Source organism: Anolis sagrei, chromosome 2 (genome assembly GCF_037176765.1).
Source record: "Anolis sagrei isolate rAnoSag1 chromosome 2, rAnoSag1.mat, whole genome shotgun sequence".
NCBI classification, from domain to species: Eukaryota; Metazoa; Chordata; class Lepidosauria; order Squamata; family Dactyloidae; genus Anolis; species Anolis sagrei.
In genome coordinates this window covers 65,333,993-65,351,044 of record NC_090022.1, presented here as the reverse complement: position 1 = coordinate 65,351,044, position 17,052 = coordinate 65,333,993, and the positions used below count along the sequence as shown (strand labels likewise).

General features: G+C 42.2%; 1 protein-coding gene across 1 annotated transcript in view; it reads left to right on the top strand.

Annotated features, from left to right (window-relative positions):
• The first annotated feature begins 94 nt into the window (after positions 1-94).
• HRH1 (histamine receptor H1) overlaps positions 95-17,052 on the top strand; it is a 42,899-nt gene continuing 25,941 nt past the window's right edge. Inside the window, exon 1 of the mRNA XM_060765936.2 lies at positions 95-310. The gene's annotated coding sequence lies outside the window, so the exon portion shown is untranslated. The remainder of the gene's footprint in view (positions 311-17,052) is intronic.

Genomic DNA, 17,052 nt, shown 5'->3' with positions numbered 1-17,052 from the left:
AGTCGGGCTGGACGCGAGAGCCGGCTGTGATGTGATCGAAGAGCCGGGCTGCATCCCCTGCCGAAGGAGCCCTCCCGCCCGCCCGCCCGCCTGCCTGGGTCCAAGCCTCCCGCCCACCACTTGGCACAGCATCCCTAGTCCCGGAGGCAGGCGCCTGGAGGAGCGCTCGGGGCTGGACTCTCTTGGGGAGCCGGGCTTGGACTGGAGAGGCACCTCCGCACCTCTTGCCAGAGCCAGGGCTGGAAAGGCGTCCGCCGGGGAGGGAGGCAAACTTTCCCTCCTGTTGCCTCTGCTCTCAAGGACGGGGCCGGTGAGTAGGCTCGGAAGACGGGAAGGACTGGGAGAGAGAGAGGGGGAAACCGGGGTCTGAGGGAAGCCTTTCCAAGGGGAGGAATGGAGGCTAGGAAGCTCCCGAGGGAAGGGAGGGAGATGAACCGACCGCAGGGTACATCTACACAGTAGAATTAATCCAGTTTGGCACCACTTTGAGTTTGGCAAGGCAGAGAAGGAGAAAGACTTTGTCAAGCGACAGCTCCCAGGATCCCCTAGCACTGAGCCATGGCAGTTTAGGTGGTGCCAAGCCGCATTCCTTCTACTGTAGAGCAGGCATGGGCCAACTTGAGCCCTCCGGGGGTTTGGATTGCAACTCCCACCATTCCTAACAGCCTCAGGCCCCTTCCTTTTCCCCCTCAGCCGCTTAAACTGATGTCCAATACACCTGAAGGGCTCAAGTTTGCCTATGCCTGCTCTAGAGTGTAGATCAGGTATGGGTAAACCCAGGTCTGGGGGTGGATGCAGCCCCTTGGGCTCTTTTCTCAGGCCCTCCTCTCACACACCATTCTATCCTTCCTTCTCTCTTTCCTTCCTCCTTGCCTCCCTCTTTCTCCCTCTCTCTCTCCTTCCCTTCCACTCTTTCCTCCTTCTTTCCTTCTCTCTTTCCTCCCTCCCTCCTTCCCCTTCTCTTCTTCCTTCCTTTCTTCCTTCCCTCTTTTCTCCCTCCTTCCCCCTCTCTTCTTTTTTCCTCCCTTCCTCCCTTCTCTTTCCTCCCTTCTTCCCCCTCTCTCCTTCCTTCCTTCTCTTTCCTCTCTCCCTCCCTCCCTTTCCATTCACCCTTCCTCCCTCCCTCCCTCCCTCCCTCCCTCCCTCCCTCCTTCCTTCCCTCTTTCCTCCCTCCTTCCCTCTCTCTCCTTCTTTCCTTCCTTCTTTCCTCCTTCCCTCCAATTCCTTTCACCCTTCCTTCCATCCTTCTCTTCCTCCCTCCCTTCTCTTTCTCCTTCCTCCTTTCCTCCTGGGGATGTTTAGCAGGGGGAAGAGGAGATAGAGAGAGAACATGAGAACCATGTTTCAAGATTTAAAAGGGTGTCCCATCGAGGAGGAGGAAGGGGGGAAACTGACTTTCTGCGGCTCTAGAGACCAGGGCACAAGGGAGCAATGGTTTCAAATGGCAGGAAAAGAGATTTGACTGAGAAGATTAGGAAGAACTTTCTGAGAGTAAGAGCTGTTGGAGAGTGGCATAGGCTGCCTGGGAGTGTGGTGGAGTCTCCTTCTCTTGAGGCTTTTTCTACATAAGCTGTCTATCAGGAGTGCTTTGATTGTGCCTTCCTGCATGGCAGGGGGTTGGACTGGATGGCCCTTAGGGGTCTCTTCCAGCTCTAGGATTCTAGGATTCTATATTAGGAGCAGGCAATATGGGGTCTCATTGATACACTTTTTCTCTCCCATCCACCATCTCATCCTGACCAAGACCAACCCTTTTGGAAAACCAAACCTTTCCTGTCTTTCCTTCACTTTCTGAGTCCGAAAGAGAAAAGAAAAGGAAGACAAGAGCAATGAGGGGGCTTGGGGAAAACCCCCTTCCTCCTGGCCCGCCCACCCCACTCCAGCCCACCATGCAGCCCCCAAATTAGAAAGTTTGCCCATGCCTGATGTAGATTCACCCCTTACACAGGCATGACTTCAGTTTCCCCAAAGTGCGAAGGAGTTGCTGGAAAAGGGAAGCGGATGAGATGATGTAAGCGTTCCAGTATCCTTGATTGTAAAAGGATGGGCATTATTTGCTTATTGCTTATTGGACTTCCCATTACTTCTTATTGTTTCTTATTATTTAGTATGTTTACTACTTGCAGGTTGGAAAGCTTTCTCTTTGTGCAGGTTGAGCATGATGGCCCTAAATCCTGCATTTGGGGAGTGTGGGCTCTTGATGGATGTGGACAATAGGTTAGCTTTGTAGAGAAATACATGACTCAGCTACCTGAACCCAATACAGGTTAGGTGCCCCTTATCTAAAATGCTGGGGCCCAGGAATGTTTTGGAGCCCGCCATCCCACCCACTTCCCACCCCCAGTTTGGAATATTTGTATCTGCATATGCATACATAATGAGATATCTTGGAGATGGGACCCAAGTCTAAGCAAGAAAGGCATTTCTTCTTCATCTGCACCTGAAGGCAATTTTATATAACATTTGTCATAATTTTGTGCACGAAGCAAAGTTTGTGTACATACTGCAAATTGGGAAGCTGGCAATACTAGGACAAGATGACTGTTTGTTGTTGTTCATTCGTTCAGTCGTCTCCGACTCTTCGTGACCTCGCGGACCAGCCCACGCCAGAGCTCCCTGTCGGCCGTCACCACCCCCAGCTCCTTCAAGGTCAGTCCAGTCACTTCAAGGATGCCATCCATCCATCTTGCCCTAGGTCGGCCCCTCTTCCTTTTGCCTTCCACTTTCCCCAGCATAATTGTCTTCTCTAGGCTTTGCTGTCTCCTCATGATGTGGCCAAAGTACTTCAACTTTGTCTCTAGTATCCTTCCTTCCAGTGAGCAGCCGGGCTTTATTTCCTGGAGGATGGACTGGTTGGATCTTCTTGCAGTCCAAGGCACTCTCAGCACTTTCCTCCAGCACCACAGCTCAAAAGCATCGATCTTCCTTCGCTCAGCCTTCCCTATGGTCCAGCTCTCACATCCGTAGGTTACTACAGGGAATACCATGGCTTGGACTAGGCGGATCTTTGTTGCCAGTCTGATGTCTCTACTCTTTACTGTTTTATCGAGACTGGACATTGCTCTCCTCCCAAGAAGTAAGCGTCTTCTGATTTCCTGGCCACAGTCTGCATCTGCAGTAATCTTTGCGCCTAGAAATACAAAGTCTGTCACGGCCTCCACATTTTCTCCCTCTATTTTCCAGTTGTCAATCATTCTTGTTGCCATAATCTTGGTTTTTTTGACGTTCAGCTGCAACCCGGCTTTTGCGCTTTCTTCTTTCACCTTGATTAGAAGGCTCCTCAGCTCCTCCTCGCTTTCGGCCATCAGAGTGGTGTCATCTGCATATCTGAGGTTGTTAATGTTTCTTCCAGCAATTTTCACCCCAGCTTTGCATTCATCCAGCCCCGCACATCGCATGATGTGTTCTGCATACAAGTTAAAAAGGTTGGGTGAGAGGATGCAGCCTTGCCGTACGCCTTTCCCAATCTTGAACCAGTCTGTTGTTCCGTGGTCAGTTCTGACTGTTGCTACTTGGTCCTTGTACAGATTCCTCAGGAGAGAGACAAGGTGGCTTGGTATGCCCATCCCACTAAGAACTTGCCACAATTTATTATGATCCACACAGTCAAAGGCTTTAGAATAGTCAATGAAGCAGAAGTAGATGTTTTTCTGAAACTCCCTGCCTTTCTCCATTATCCAGCGGATATTGGCAATCTGGTCTCTCGTTCCTCTGCCTTTTCTAAACCCAGCTTGAACATCTGGCAACTCTCGCTCCATGTATTGCTGGAGTCTTCCTTGCAGGATCTTGAGCATTACCTTACTGGCATGAGAAATAAGGGCCACTGTACGGAAGTTGGAGCAGTCTTTCGCATTTCCCTTTTTTGGTATGGGGATGTAAGTTGATTTTTTCCAGTCTGATGGCCATTCTTGTGTTTTCCATATTTGCTGGCATATGGCATGCATCACCTTGACAGCATCATCTTTTAAGATTTTAAACAGTTCAGCTGGGATCCCATCATCTCCTGCTGCCTTGTTGTTAGCAATGCTTCTTAAGGCCCATTCAACCTCACCCCTCAGGATGTCTGGTTCTAATTCATTCACCACACCGTCAAAGCTATCCTCGATATTGTTATCCTTCCTATACAGATCTTCTGTATAATCTCGCCACCTTCTCTTGATCTCTTCAGCTTCTGTTAGGTCCCTGCCATCTTTGTTTCTTATCATACCAATTTTTGCCTGAAATTTACCTCCAATGTTTCTAATTTTCTGGAAGAGGTCTCTTGTCCTTCCTATTCTGTTGTCTTCTTCCACTTCCATGCATTGCTTGCTTAAAAATAGTTCCTTGTCTCTTCTGGCTAACCTCTGGAATTGCGCATTTAACTGGGCATATCTCCCCTTACTATCCCTGTTTCCTTTTGCTTTCCTCCTTTCTTGGGCTACTTCCAGTGTCTCAGCAGACAACCATTTTGCCTTCTTGGTTTTCTTTTTCTTTGGGACGTACTTTGTTGCCGCCTCCTGGACAATGTCGCGGACTTCTGTCCATAGTTCTTCTGGGACTCTGTTTACTAAATCTAGTCCTTCAAATCTGTTCTTCACTTCCACTGTATATTCGCTAGGAATGTTAGTGAGATCATATCTAACTGGTCTGTGTATTTTCCCTGATCTCTTTAGTTTTATTCTAAATTGAGCAATAAGAAGTTCGTGATCTGAGCTACAGTCAGCCCCAGGTCTTGTTTTCACCGACTGGATGGATGTCCGCCACCTTTGGCTGCAAAGGATGTAGTCAATCTGATTTCGGTGCTGACCATCTGGTGAAGTCCATGTATAAAGCCGTCTTTTAGGTTGTTGGAAGAGAGTGTTTGTTATACACAGCGAGTTTTCCTGGCAAAATTCTATCAGCCTGCGTCCCGCTTCATTTTGTTCTCCCAGACCATGCTTGCCTGTGATCCCAGTTGTCATTTGACTTCCCACCTTGGCATTCCAGTCTCCTGTAATGAAAATAATGTCTCTTTTTGGTGTATTATCCAGTAGGTCCTGCAGATCCTCATAGAACTGATCTACTTCTGCTTCTTCAGCAGCTGTGGTTGGGGCGTATATTTGGATCACTGTAATGTTGAAAGGCTTTCCTTGCACTCGAATTGAGATCATTCTGTCATTTTTTGGGTTGTATCCAAGCACTGCTTTAGCGAATTTCTTATTAATTATGAAGGCTACTCCATTTCTTCTATGTTCCTCTTGTCCACAGTAGTAGATCTGGTGGTCATCTGATGTGAAGTGGCCCATTCCAGTCCATTTCAGTTCGCTGACCCCCAGAATGTCTATCTTTAGTCTTGACATCTCACCAATAACAACATCCAATTTGCCCTGGCTCATAGATCTTACATTCCAGGTTCCTATGGTGTGCTGATCTTTAGAGCATCGGATTCGTCGTTCACCTCCAGTACCGTCGGCCGCTAGCCTTCCTTTCGGCTTTGAGCTAGCTGCGTCATCACATCTGGGGCTAGTTGAACTTATCCTCTGCTCCTCCCCAGTAGCATTTTGGCCATCTTCCGACCTGGGAGTCCCATCTTCCAATGGCATACCGACATATCTCTGGTTGTACTGGTCCATTTAGTTTTCTTGGCAAGGATACTGGGGTGGTTTGCCGTTGCCTTCCCCAGGGATCACGCTTGGTCTGACCTCTCTGCCACAACCGTCCCGTCTTGGGTGGCCCTTCACGGTTTCGCTCATGACATCATTGAGGTGCTCAAGCTCCAGCGCCACAACAAGGCGGTGACCCTTTGCTGGAGAGATGACTGTTTATTCATTTCCAAATCTACTCAGGGTAACAGGGAGATGCACCTACTCCTGGTTGCAGTTCTAAGTGCTACTCTCCGGTGTGCTTGATAATTCAATTCTCCTAAATCCTTGTTGGGGCCAAACAGGCATGTAGCCAGAGGGGGGGCTCGGGGGGCTTCAGCCCCCCCCGAAATTTTCATGGTGGTTCGCGAAAAGGCCTTAATGGTGCATTATTTAAACTGTTATGCTTATTCATATCATGATCTGATCATCATACTCAATATATCCCATATGCATGGGGGTATTGGGGTAATGATACAAAAGGTTTGCTAGGCTAGACCCTCTTTCACTCAGACTCAGCCCCCCCCGAAACTCAGCCCCCCCCCCGAAACCCCCCCTGAAAAAAAATTCAGCCCCTCCCGAAATGAAATCCTGGCTACGGGCCTGGGGCCAAACTAGATAATGAAGTAACTGCATATTTGCATTTCACCTTTCAATGCATGTCAATGCAATTTTTTTGTGTCAGGAGCGACTTGAGAAATTGCAAGTCATTTCTGGTGTGCGAGAACTGGTCATCTCACTTTGCTTGAATGCCTTTTTCCAATCTATGAAAGCTTGCCATAGTTTCAATTGCTGTATGCATTCAATTAATTTCCAACTTAGGACAACCCTTAGGACAGCATTTCTCAATCTGGGAGTCGGGACCCATGGGGAGTCGCAAGGGGGTGTCAGAGGGGTTGCCAAAGGCCATCAGAAATCACAGTATTTTCTGTTGGTCATGGGGGTTTTGTTTGGGAAATTTGGCCCAATTCTATTGTTGGTGGGATTTGGAATGTTCTTTGATTGTATGTGAACTATAAATCCCAGCAATGACGCCTCCTAAATTTCAAGGTCAATTTCCCCCAAAATCCACCAGTGTTTACAATTGGGCATATTGAATATTTGTTCCAAGTTTGGTCCAAATCCATCATTGTTTGAGTCAATGGTGCTCTCTTGATGTAGGTGAACTACAATGCCCAAACTCAAGATGCCCACCAAATCCTTCCAATATTTTCTGTTGGTCATGAGAGTTCTGTATGCCAACAATTCCATTGTTGGTGGAGTTCAAAATGCTCTTTGGTTGTAGGTTAACTAGAAATCTAAGCAACTACAACTCCCAAATGACAAAATCAATCCTCCCAACCCCACTAATATTCAAATTTGGGCATATCGGGTATTTGTGCCAAATTTGATCCAGTGAATGAAAATACATCCTGCATATCAGATATTTATGTTATGATTCATAACAGAAGCAAAATTGCAGTTACGAAGTAGCAACGAAAATAATTTTATGGTTGGGGGTCATCACAACATGAGGAACTGTATTAAGGGTCGTGGCATTAGAAAGGTTGAGAACCACTACCTTAGGCACACATGTTAAACTCAAGGCCCACAGCCCAAATCCACCATGTCAGTTTATGTGGCCCTCCAAATACTGGACTGCAACTCTTGTATTTATCATCAGTAGACATCATGACAAGAGCTGATGAGAGTTGTGATACAGCAACATCTGGAAGGCTGCAGTTTATTTAGTTTAGTTAGGATAATGGGTTTTGAATGTTGATACAAGGCTTGTGGGTATGATATCTGACTTTGAAATGTACTTTAATGTTTCCCCAACTTCAGAGTCACAAATGCTTTTGGGTTGTAATTCCCATTTTATTTATTTATTTATTTAACTTGTATACCGCTACATTATCTCCATCCTGCATGGCAGATAATCAAAACTGATGGCAGTTCTCATGCAACAACATCTGGGGACTCAAATTGGATAAAAAACTAAAGATCACCAACCACTATGTAAAAAAAATTATAATTGCCCTTCTATATCCACAGATTTTCCAACCATGGATTCAATAGCCCTTTGAAGGCAACCATAAGATGGATGTGGCCCTCAATGCAAATGAGTTTGATACCTTTGCCTTAGGGGAGCTTATCATATGATTTTCTTGGCTCAATTTGTTTAGAAGAAAATTAGCCTTCCTCTAATGCTGACTTGCCCAAGGTCATAGAATCATAGAATCAGAGTCATAGAATCAAAGAGTTGGAAGAGACCTCATGGGCCATCCAGTCCAACCCCCTGCCAAGAAGCAGGAATACTGCATTCAAATCACCCCTGACAGATGGCCATCCAGCCTCTGTTTAAAAGCTTCCAAGGAAGGAGCCTCCACCACACTCCAGGGCAGAGAGTTCCACTGCTGCATGGCTCTCACAACGGGTCACCCAGGGGTTTCTGTGGCTGAGCAGGGATTTGAACCTATTGTCCAAGAGTCCTAGCGTACATCTACAACATTGTAAAATGAATGTAGTTTGACACCACCATAACTGCCATGGCTCAATGCTACAGAATCTTTGGTGTTTGGTGACACACCAGCACTCTGGCAGAAAAAGCTAAAGACCTTGTCCCATGATTCCATAGCAGTTAAAGTGATATCAGACTGCATACATTCTACTGTATAGATGCATATATAGTAGACATTATGCTGCCTGCTGTATCTTCAGTTAATCCACATAAAATTGTATTTACATTAGCTAACTTAGGCAACAAGTTAGTGTATTGGATACTAGGAAATTGGATGCTACCCATTTCATATTTTATTGACCCTACAGGGAGGCTACAATTTTATCAGACTTTTCCTGCTACGCGACAACTAAAAATCTTGAATTCTCATCACTTGCCTTGACTCATGCATAGTCACAGCAAGATAATTATTCTCAGAGTATTTGATTATGGGCATGAGAACATGCTTTTTTAAAAAAAGTATGAATCAATCCATTTTGCATTGTAACAAAATGATGCGTTTGAATATCCATAGAATAGACAAATAACTTATTCATTGTAACTAGGCTCATGTATTCATTGCATCAGCTTGGAATAATTGGACACATGGCCAAATTTGGTGTGCCATTGTCTCTGAGAAATTCATAGTGGGAATGAGACTATTTCAGCAAGTGTCAAAACATATCAACAACAAGTTAGTTTATGGTTAGGCAAAAGTCAAATTCATCATGCACATTGTGAATGTTCTGTATACACCAACTGTAGATTTATTATCAAACTAAAACTCTGGAACAGAGGAAATCTTTCTTTATTTTTGTTGACAGTCTTAAGACAGAGTGAAGAATCTCTGACCTTAGACCAAAATTACCATCTGACCCACAGTGTCCAGAGTGAGACCCCTTCCACCAAAACCCACCTCTTCTGGAAGAAGAAGGGTAGGAGACAATGTGAGACAATAGCTTAGTGGGTTTTTCTATTCCATCCTGGGGACAAGCTGCTCTGGGAAACAGATGTGGCTACAGGGAAGAGTTCTTTAAGCTGTGACCAATTCCATTTTACTTTTTGCCTTGCCTGTAAAGGAAAAGTGCAGGAGGAATGGAGATGGATTGGGAGCCAGATGGTCCCTGAAGAAGCATCTCCTTCCAAAAGCAATCAAATTTCTTCCTCCACCATTCAGTGTCCCAATCAGGTAGCTGAGTGGTGGACAAAGTCAACTGGGCTAGCACTTGGAGCTTTCTGCTCTTCTCTGCACAAAGAAAGGTGCAGTTGATTTTGAGAAAAGGAAATGGCAGGAGTGAAAGGGCATTGGCAGACTTTTCTGACGCACAGGCTCAATCTAGTCTAGGACTAGTTTCCAAAATCACAGGAAGTAAGAGAAAATTGTTCGAAATGTGTTGATATGTTTATTCCATGCCAAATGTGTCTTTGGGATGGTAATTTAGCACAGAGGAAATCATGATAATGACTCCATGAACACATAATTAGTTACTGCATTTGGAAATCACGCAAACTCTAATTGTGTTTGTCTAGAAAATAATTTGCCACCCAATTGTGTAATCAGCCCCCAGGGACACACACACACACACACAACCTCCATCCACTCAGAACAAGGTACAGCAGAATGGCTGCACCACTCAAAAGAGAAAACAATCCAAAACCCACAGGTTGAATGCGGAGGTGCAGCAGACTGACTAACATTTTGGCCACTGAGAAATACATTGCTGGCCAAGGGACCAGGTTTAGTCATATCTCTTCCTTTCCACATGGAGATTACTTTGAAAGGAAGAAGGGATGGAGGCTCTTTTCCCCTTTCCTTTCATTATTATTATTACATTTATTTATATTTTATTTTTTTTCTCTCCACAAGGAGACTCAAAGGACAAGTAGCATTTTAATATCTTACCAATGTCTTGAAAATTTATACTTTTACACAGGCAGTTTCCTAATATAAGTCTAGTGCTTGATTAGTTTGAGAATGGCTAGAGCATAGCTACAACACAACAGTTTTTCAGAATTATTTATTGCTTGTTTTCAAACCAACTATAGCTTAATCAGTCATAAGGAAACAAAAAACATTTAACATAAGTGAAAAACCAAAATCTTTTTGGCACTTTTTAGAGGAAAATATTTATTTCAGCATGTTCTTTCATCAAGTATAATTCCCTTTTTTGGATGCATGGTGTAATCAACCTTCAGTTATATATGCATTGTTACATGGTTGTGGCGGTAAGATGCAAATGAAAACAGGATATGGAAAATAGCAATTGTTTTGTAAATGTACTAGTTGTAAACTGTCAGAGGTGCTGATTTATAACGGATACAAGGGGCTGACTTGTAAAGAATGTGTTTTCTTGTCTTGATTGGAATGTTGAAAGCTAAGCAAACTATATAGATTATCCATATATCCATATAGACTTTCCACAGATATATAAACCCAATTTGCCTAGTTTCCAACAGACCTCACAACCTCTGAGGATACCTGCCATAGATGCTGGTGAAACGTCAGGAGAGAATGCTTCTAGAACATGGCCATACAGCCCGAAAAACCTTAAAAAAACCCAACCCTATATGGATTATCCATGTTTTAGGAAAGACAGACTAAAGAATGAAAAGATGCAGGGAGAGTAAAATTATCATTATGGCTTCTAAGTCATGTCATATCAACATGCCTCAATTGCTGGGGAACACATGAGTGAATACTGTTGGAGCCATGACCTGCTGTTGGGCATTCCGTGAACATCTGATTGGTCTTTGCAGAAAAGAATGCTGATCCACTAGGGCTTTTATTATGTCTCTGTAATTGCTTCCTACTTCTCTCACAAAGTTCATTCTTGCTATTTGTTGTTTTGTCTTTTTTCAGTTGGAAAGAATCCTAATTTCCAGTTTGATAAATAAATCTACACAAACAAAATACACCCCACCCCCCGGCACCATCTATGATGGAGACACTAGCAGACAGATATACACACAGAGGCATGGCAGCCGGAACTATTAAAGAGCAATTCATCACTAATGCCATTGCTAAAGTGAACAGGAAGTAACTAATGGCAGAAGCCTCTTTAGTAGACCTCCCTGAACATGGTTTACTTTTAAGTAAACATTATAGAAATCTCTTGTGTTTTATACAATGTTATGCTATATTATGCAGAAGCACAGTTTTAATTACTTTTTTAAAAACTGGCTGTAAACTAGTGATAACTCATTCAAACTGATTCTAGAAGAACAAAGTGTCAGTTACCTAAAATGAGTGAATAAATAGATAACTGGGCTTGGATCCAGAGATTACCCTCGGATTTTTATGTAAATTGTTCTGATCAATGGAAAATGAGTAGTCATTATTGTTACCTATTTCCTAACACTCGTTCAGCCTCTTGTGCTACCTTCATACTATTTTAGAGGATTCAGTAATCCTATGGAGCAGATTATAAGGGGAGTGATGCCTCAGATGTTGAAAAGGGAAAATGTCAAAATGTCAAAATCTCAGTTCTCCCAGTGGCATATTTGATACTTGTGCAAATCCTTGTGGAGTCCTCGTGGACAAGTTAAACATGAGCCAACAATGTGATGTGGCGGCAAAAAAAGCCAATGGGATTTTGGCCTGCATCAATAGGAGCATAGTGTCTAGATCTAAGGAAGTAATGCTACCCCTCTATTCTGCTTTGGTTAGACCACATCTGGAATATTGTGTCCAATTCTGGGCACCACAATTCAAGAGAGATATTGACAAGCTGGAATGTGTCCATAGGAGGGCGACTAAAATGATCAAGGGTCTGGAGAACAAGCCCTATGAGGAGCGGCTTAGGGAACTGGGCATGTTTAGCCTCAAGAAGAGAAGGCTGAGAGGAGATATGATAGCCATGTATAAATATGTGAGAGGAAGCCACAGGGAGGAGGGAGCAAGCTTGTTTTCTGCTTCCTTGGAGACTAGGACGTGGAACAACGGCTTCAAACTACAAGAGAGGAGATTCCATCTGAACATTAGGAAGAACTTCCTGACTGTGAGAGCCATTCAGCAGTGGAACTCTCTGCCCCGGAGTGTGGTGGAGGCTCCTTCTTTGGAAGCTTTTAAGCAGAGGCTGGATGGCCATTTGTCAGGGGTGATTTGAATGCAATATTCCTGCTTCTTGGCAGGGGGTTGGACTGGATGGCCCATGAGGTCTCTTCCAACTCTTTGATTCTATGATTCTATGATTCTATGAAATCAATGTATTAATATCTTCAGTCCAAACAAATTATTTTCAGCAGTACTCATGAAATAAATAGTCAATACAGACAGTGAAAATTCTTTTATTGAACTTTATATGTGTAATCATGCCAGCAACAATCAATCAATCAATTAAAATATTCATAGTACAGACAAAAGCAAAAAAAAGGATCAATATATTTGAATTATATTTATATATAGGGGTGGGAAACTACCCCAAAGTATGTTTGCAATACGATCCCTAATGTCTCTTCCTTTTCTGAAGCTTTCTTGGACCTCTGGCATTTCTCTCTCCATATTGTTTTATTGTACAGTCTTGAACATCATTGTGCTTGTTTAGGGGATTAATCCAATGTTCTTGTGCTGATTGCAATCCCTGGTGTCTTATGTTGTGGGGACTGCAATGTATATTGAAGACCTGAAAACTTGGTTGTTCCATTGTGATTTTGATTAATCAGTTCAACAATTGACTTGGCCCTTCTAGCCCTAACTTAATATCTGGCTTTTGCACTTTATTACCAGCCCCATCCTTGTATTATATTGCACAAGCCCTCTCCCCACCCTTTCAGATACTGCTTATTGGTTGTTAATGAGTTTTTGTTTTTATGATATTTTATAATTTTTTTCTTTATGTATTTAATTTATAATGCAATGTATTTTTTGTGCCATCCTTTAATTTTGTTTTACTGGGCCTAGTCCTCATGTAAGCCACCCCAAATCCCTTCAGGAAGGTGGGACGGGATATAAGAATAAAGTTATTATTATATTATTATTATTTATAATTTGTAGGCCATTGTTTTGTTTTCCACATTTGATGGCAGATTTTAGTTTAATTTAGATGTCTGTAATGCAAAAAGCCAAAACAAATTCCACAAACTGCCTCTGTGCCCACCCAGAGACGGTTTCCTAGATGGCATTTTCTACCATTTTCTAGAATACAGACTTTTGCTCAAATTCCCTTTTTAAAACATTCTGTTTTGTTGCATCACTCCCATTTATGCTTAAACAACTGGTAAATTTGATAAGCATAACTGTCTGAAATAACGGTGTTGTGATCAATTTTCCAGAAAACAAATGTTTTGTCTGAAATGGGCAACAGAAAACAATTCCTGAGCAAATTCTGTCATTTCTGGCATCTCTCCCACTTAGCCTTGTGCAAATTTGGTCCTCGACTCCCTGAAAAGTTGTCACCCATGATTGTTTTCTGGATATTTTGTCTGTAAGAGGGCCAAAAAGTAGTTTCTGTGACTTGTGTCATTCCTCCCACCCATCTTTCCCACAAAACCTTGTGTGACTGGTAAACCTGGAAAGAATAATGCCTCTACTCTTACATCAAGTAGTATGACAAGTGTCATAAATGGAAAACAACACAAACAACACTTGTTAATATTTAATGTACTACAAGATTTGGGTCATATTACTTAAAAAGACTAACACAACGACATCCATGAAAAGTCTGTTTTCTTTTGATAAGGATATACACACACAAAGCATGTATAAATCCAAAATGTGGCAGACCTATTTTTCCTTTAGCAACATTATCCAAAATAAAATTTCTACTGTTTAAAATTAATTTTTCCAGTCTTGCACTCCTATCCAATTCATACCTGCTGTTTCGTTTCCATGCTGAAAAATCGATTGGAGTAGGGATTGAAGCAGTAGAATACTTCGTCAAAGATGTGCAGGCCGCAAAAGGGTAGACATAGCCAGAAGCCTTTTGTGCTGCCCGAAATGGTTTTTTGGTGATTCAGTTGTCTTAAGGGTGGCATAACCTCCCTCTCCTGACTGATTTCAGAGGTTGGTGAAGAAAGAGTTCTTCTAGTTAAATTTATTTTAAAGACTCAATTATGTTGGTGGTTCATGTTTTCATAATAAAGCAACTTGTTTTCACCCAAAGACTAATTGGTTCACCTTTTCTAGAGCCTGTGTCTGCTTCCAGATGGTTTGCATTTAAAAAAGAATCTTAGAATGCAGGCCAGTTAATGATCCTAAACACATACTGGACATAATCTCTAGAATCTGAATTTAATCCTTCCAATCCATTCATATTGGACTCTATACTATGAGCACTGTATTAGCATTGTAAATACTAATCCACTTGTTTAGTTATTGCATCTAAAGAAGTGACTGATATTCACGAGGGCTTATGCTAAAATATATGCCAATTACTTCTAAAGAGTTTCAGCAGTGACCAGGAGTACTTTCACACAATTAAAGCTAGTGCACCAACTGCACCCATTCCTGGAAAAATCAGATCTAGCCACAGTGGTATATCCTTTGATTGCATCCCATTTGGATTGCCGCCATGCACTTTATGTGAGGCTGTCTATGAAAAGATAGAAACTTCAGTTGGTTCAAAGAGCAGCCACCAGGTTATTAACTGAGGCTGGCTACAGGGAGCGTACAGCTCTGTTGCAACAGCTCCACTGACTGCCAATTTGATTCTGGGCATAATTCAAAGTGCTGGTTTTGACCTACAAGGCCCTATATGGCTCCGGTCCAGGTTATCTGGACTACATTTCTTTTTATGAACCTGGGAGACATCTACAACCTACTGGAGAGGGCCTTCTTTCTGTCCCACAACCCACTCTAGCACATATGGTGGGAACAAGGTAGAAGTCCTTTTTGGTGGCTCCCTCCCAAGAGAGATCAAGGTAGCCCCATTCCTGCTTGCTTTTCACAAATTAAGACATTTCTTAATTGGCATTGATGAACTGATTTTATTCTTTGCACTTTTAGCTGTTGGTGTTATCACTATTTTTCTCAATCATGTTAGAACTGATGAATTTAGTAAAATTACAGGCAGCCTAATGATATTTACAAAACTGAGAATTAAATACTGTGGATCTTTGGTATCTACTGAGGTTTAGATACCAAGTCCTATTATACACAACAGTGTAGAGAAATGGTCACAAAATTAAGGTTTCCTTTTTGGATTCAAAAACGTTTCAAGCTATGGAAGGGTTGAGTCTGTGGATACAGAGCATTAGCTGTAGTGTATTGCTTAAATACTTTTACTGTACAAATGTAAACACTAATTCGGCGGAGAACCCTCTGGATGCTGTGAAAATGCCAATTCTGCTTTCATTTTGTACATTGAAAATGATTATTTGTACAGTCCCCTACATTTTTTTCTATGAATCCTACTGTGTGCAATGTCTTCATATGCTTGAAACTGGATTTGTTTGTGAAGGGAAGAACCAAACTCTAAATACTGTAAAATCCATTGTAGGTTTAATGGTGTTAAAGGGAAGAAAGAGAAAAAATAATGTCAAGTTGCCCTTTAAACAACCGCTTATATATCAAAGGCATGTAAAGCTTTTAGGGAAAAAGTATTGCAGTTATGGAATTTTTATAAGGAAAAGTTGGGTCTTTTTGCCCTGGCAAGAATATTAAGTGTTCAGGGTGTACTACATTCTTCAGATTCAGTGCTGATCTGCTGAACATCTCTGTCAACTGGGAGTTGATTAAGTGATTTGAAAATGGAGCAGGTTTTTCCTTTGTTGCAGAGGAAGTAGAACATTTGGACAATCTGCAAAGAAATATTCATGTTTGTGAAATAATGTTGGAAGAGAGATTTGGAGACCAGATAAAGTTGTTTTTCTAATAAATCAAAATTAATTTATTCTCGTTTGCTGCGCCTGTGGATGCAGCCACAAATGGGATGGATGATACATTTTTGGGCCATAATTATTATTGCATTTTTTTAATAAAAAAATCCTGTTCTATTTATGGCATTTTTCTATGATTATATTGCTTCGGATGTCTAATGAAGCGGTGTTGGAGTTAAGTGATTTTGCTTTGATTGAGTACTTTAGTTTTAGCATACATTTCAATTTATTTGTATAGTTCCTATTTATTTCTATTGCTGTTGTTATAGCAGGTACTTCTGAATAGACAAGCTAAATAAGTATTATATAATATCAGATGCAGAAAGTTTCTGCTCAGTTATAACACATTTCTTTTAAGTCTCTAGAATCCATAATAATGAGCATGAGCACCATGTAGTAATTTTTAATAATTCTTCCCTTTCTAGAAAAGAATTCTCCCCAGGAGGAGCTAGTTTTCTCTGTGTCAAGGAGGGTTGGACTAGATGGCCCAAGTGGCCTCTTCTAACTCTGTTATTTTAAGTTGAATTTTTCATTTGTTTAAATTACCCCTTTTTTGAGTGGCAAAGAACGAATACCTGGTGCATTCTATATGCAAACTGGATCTAATGTTCACTCATAAGTGAAAAATAAGGGTATCCATGTGAATACCCAAGGCATTAAGTCATGCAAACAGTAAAATGAGTGAGTTAACCAGAGAGAATAATCAACCTCATGTGTCCACTATGATTATATTAGCTTGCTTCAAGCTCCTTTTGGAATTTCCCTTTATGTCTTGAAAAATCTCTATATTATATCATTCAGATGCCTAGAACTGACATTTGTATTATTGATAGATTCTGCTGAGGTTCCACAAAGGTCATTGGGAATGACCCGTGACTTAGAAGTCATAACTTTAAATACTCCTGGTCCTCTGTCTTTTCTCCAAAATGAAGAAGGCACAGTGACTTCTTGCAGAGATGGATTTCTGTGCTTACCTTAAACCTGGGTCTCCTCTAAATGCAGAAGGGAAAGGATAGCAGGAAGCAGGGTTTCTTAAGCCCTTACTTTAAACCTGGGTCTCCTCTAAAGAGAGAAGGGAAAGGATTGCAGGAAAGGGGTTCTTAAGCCCTTGCCTTAAACCTGGGAACCCCCCCCCCCCCCCCCCGCCCCGCCCCATTA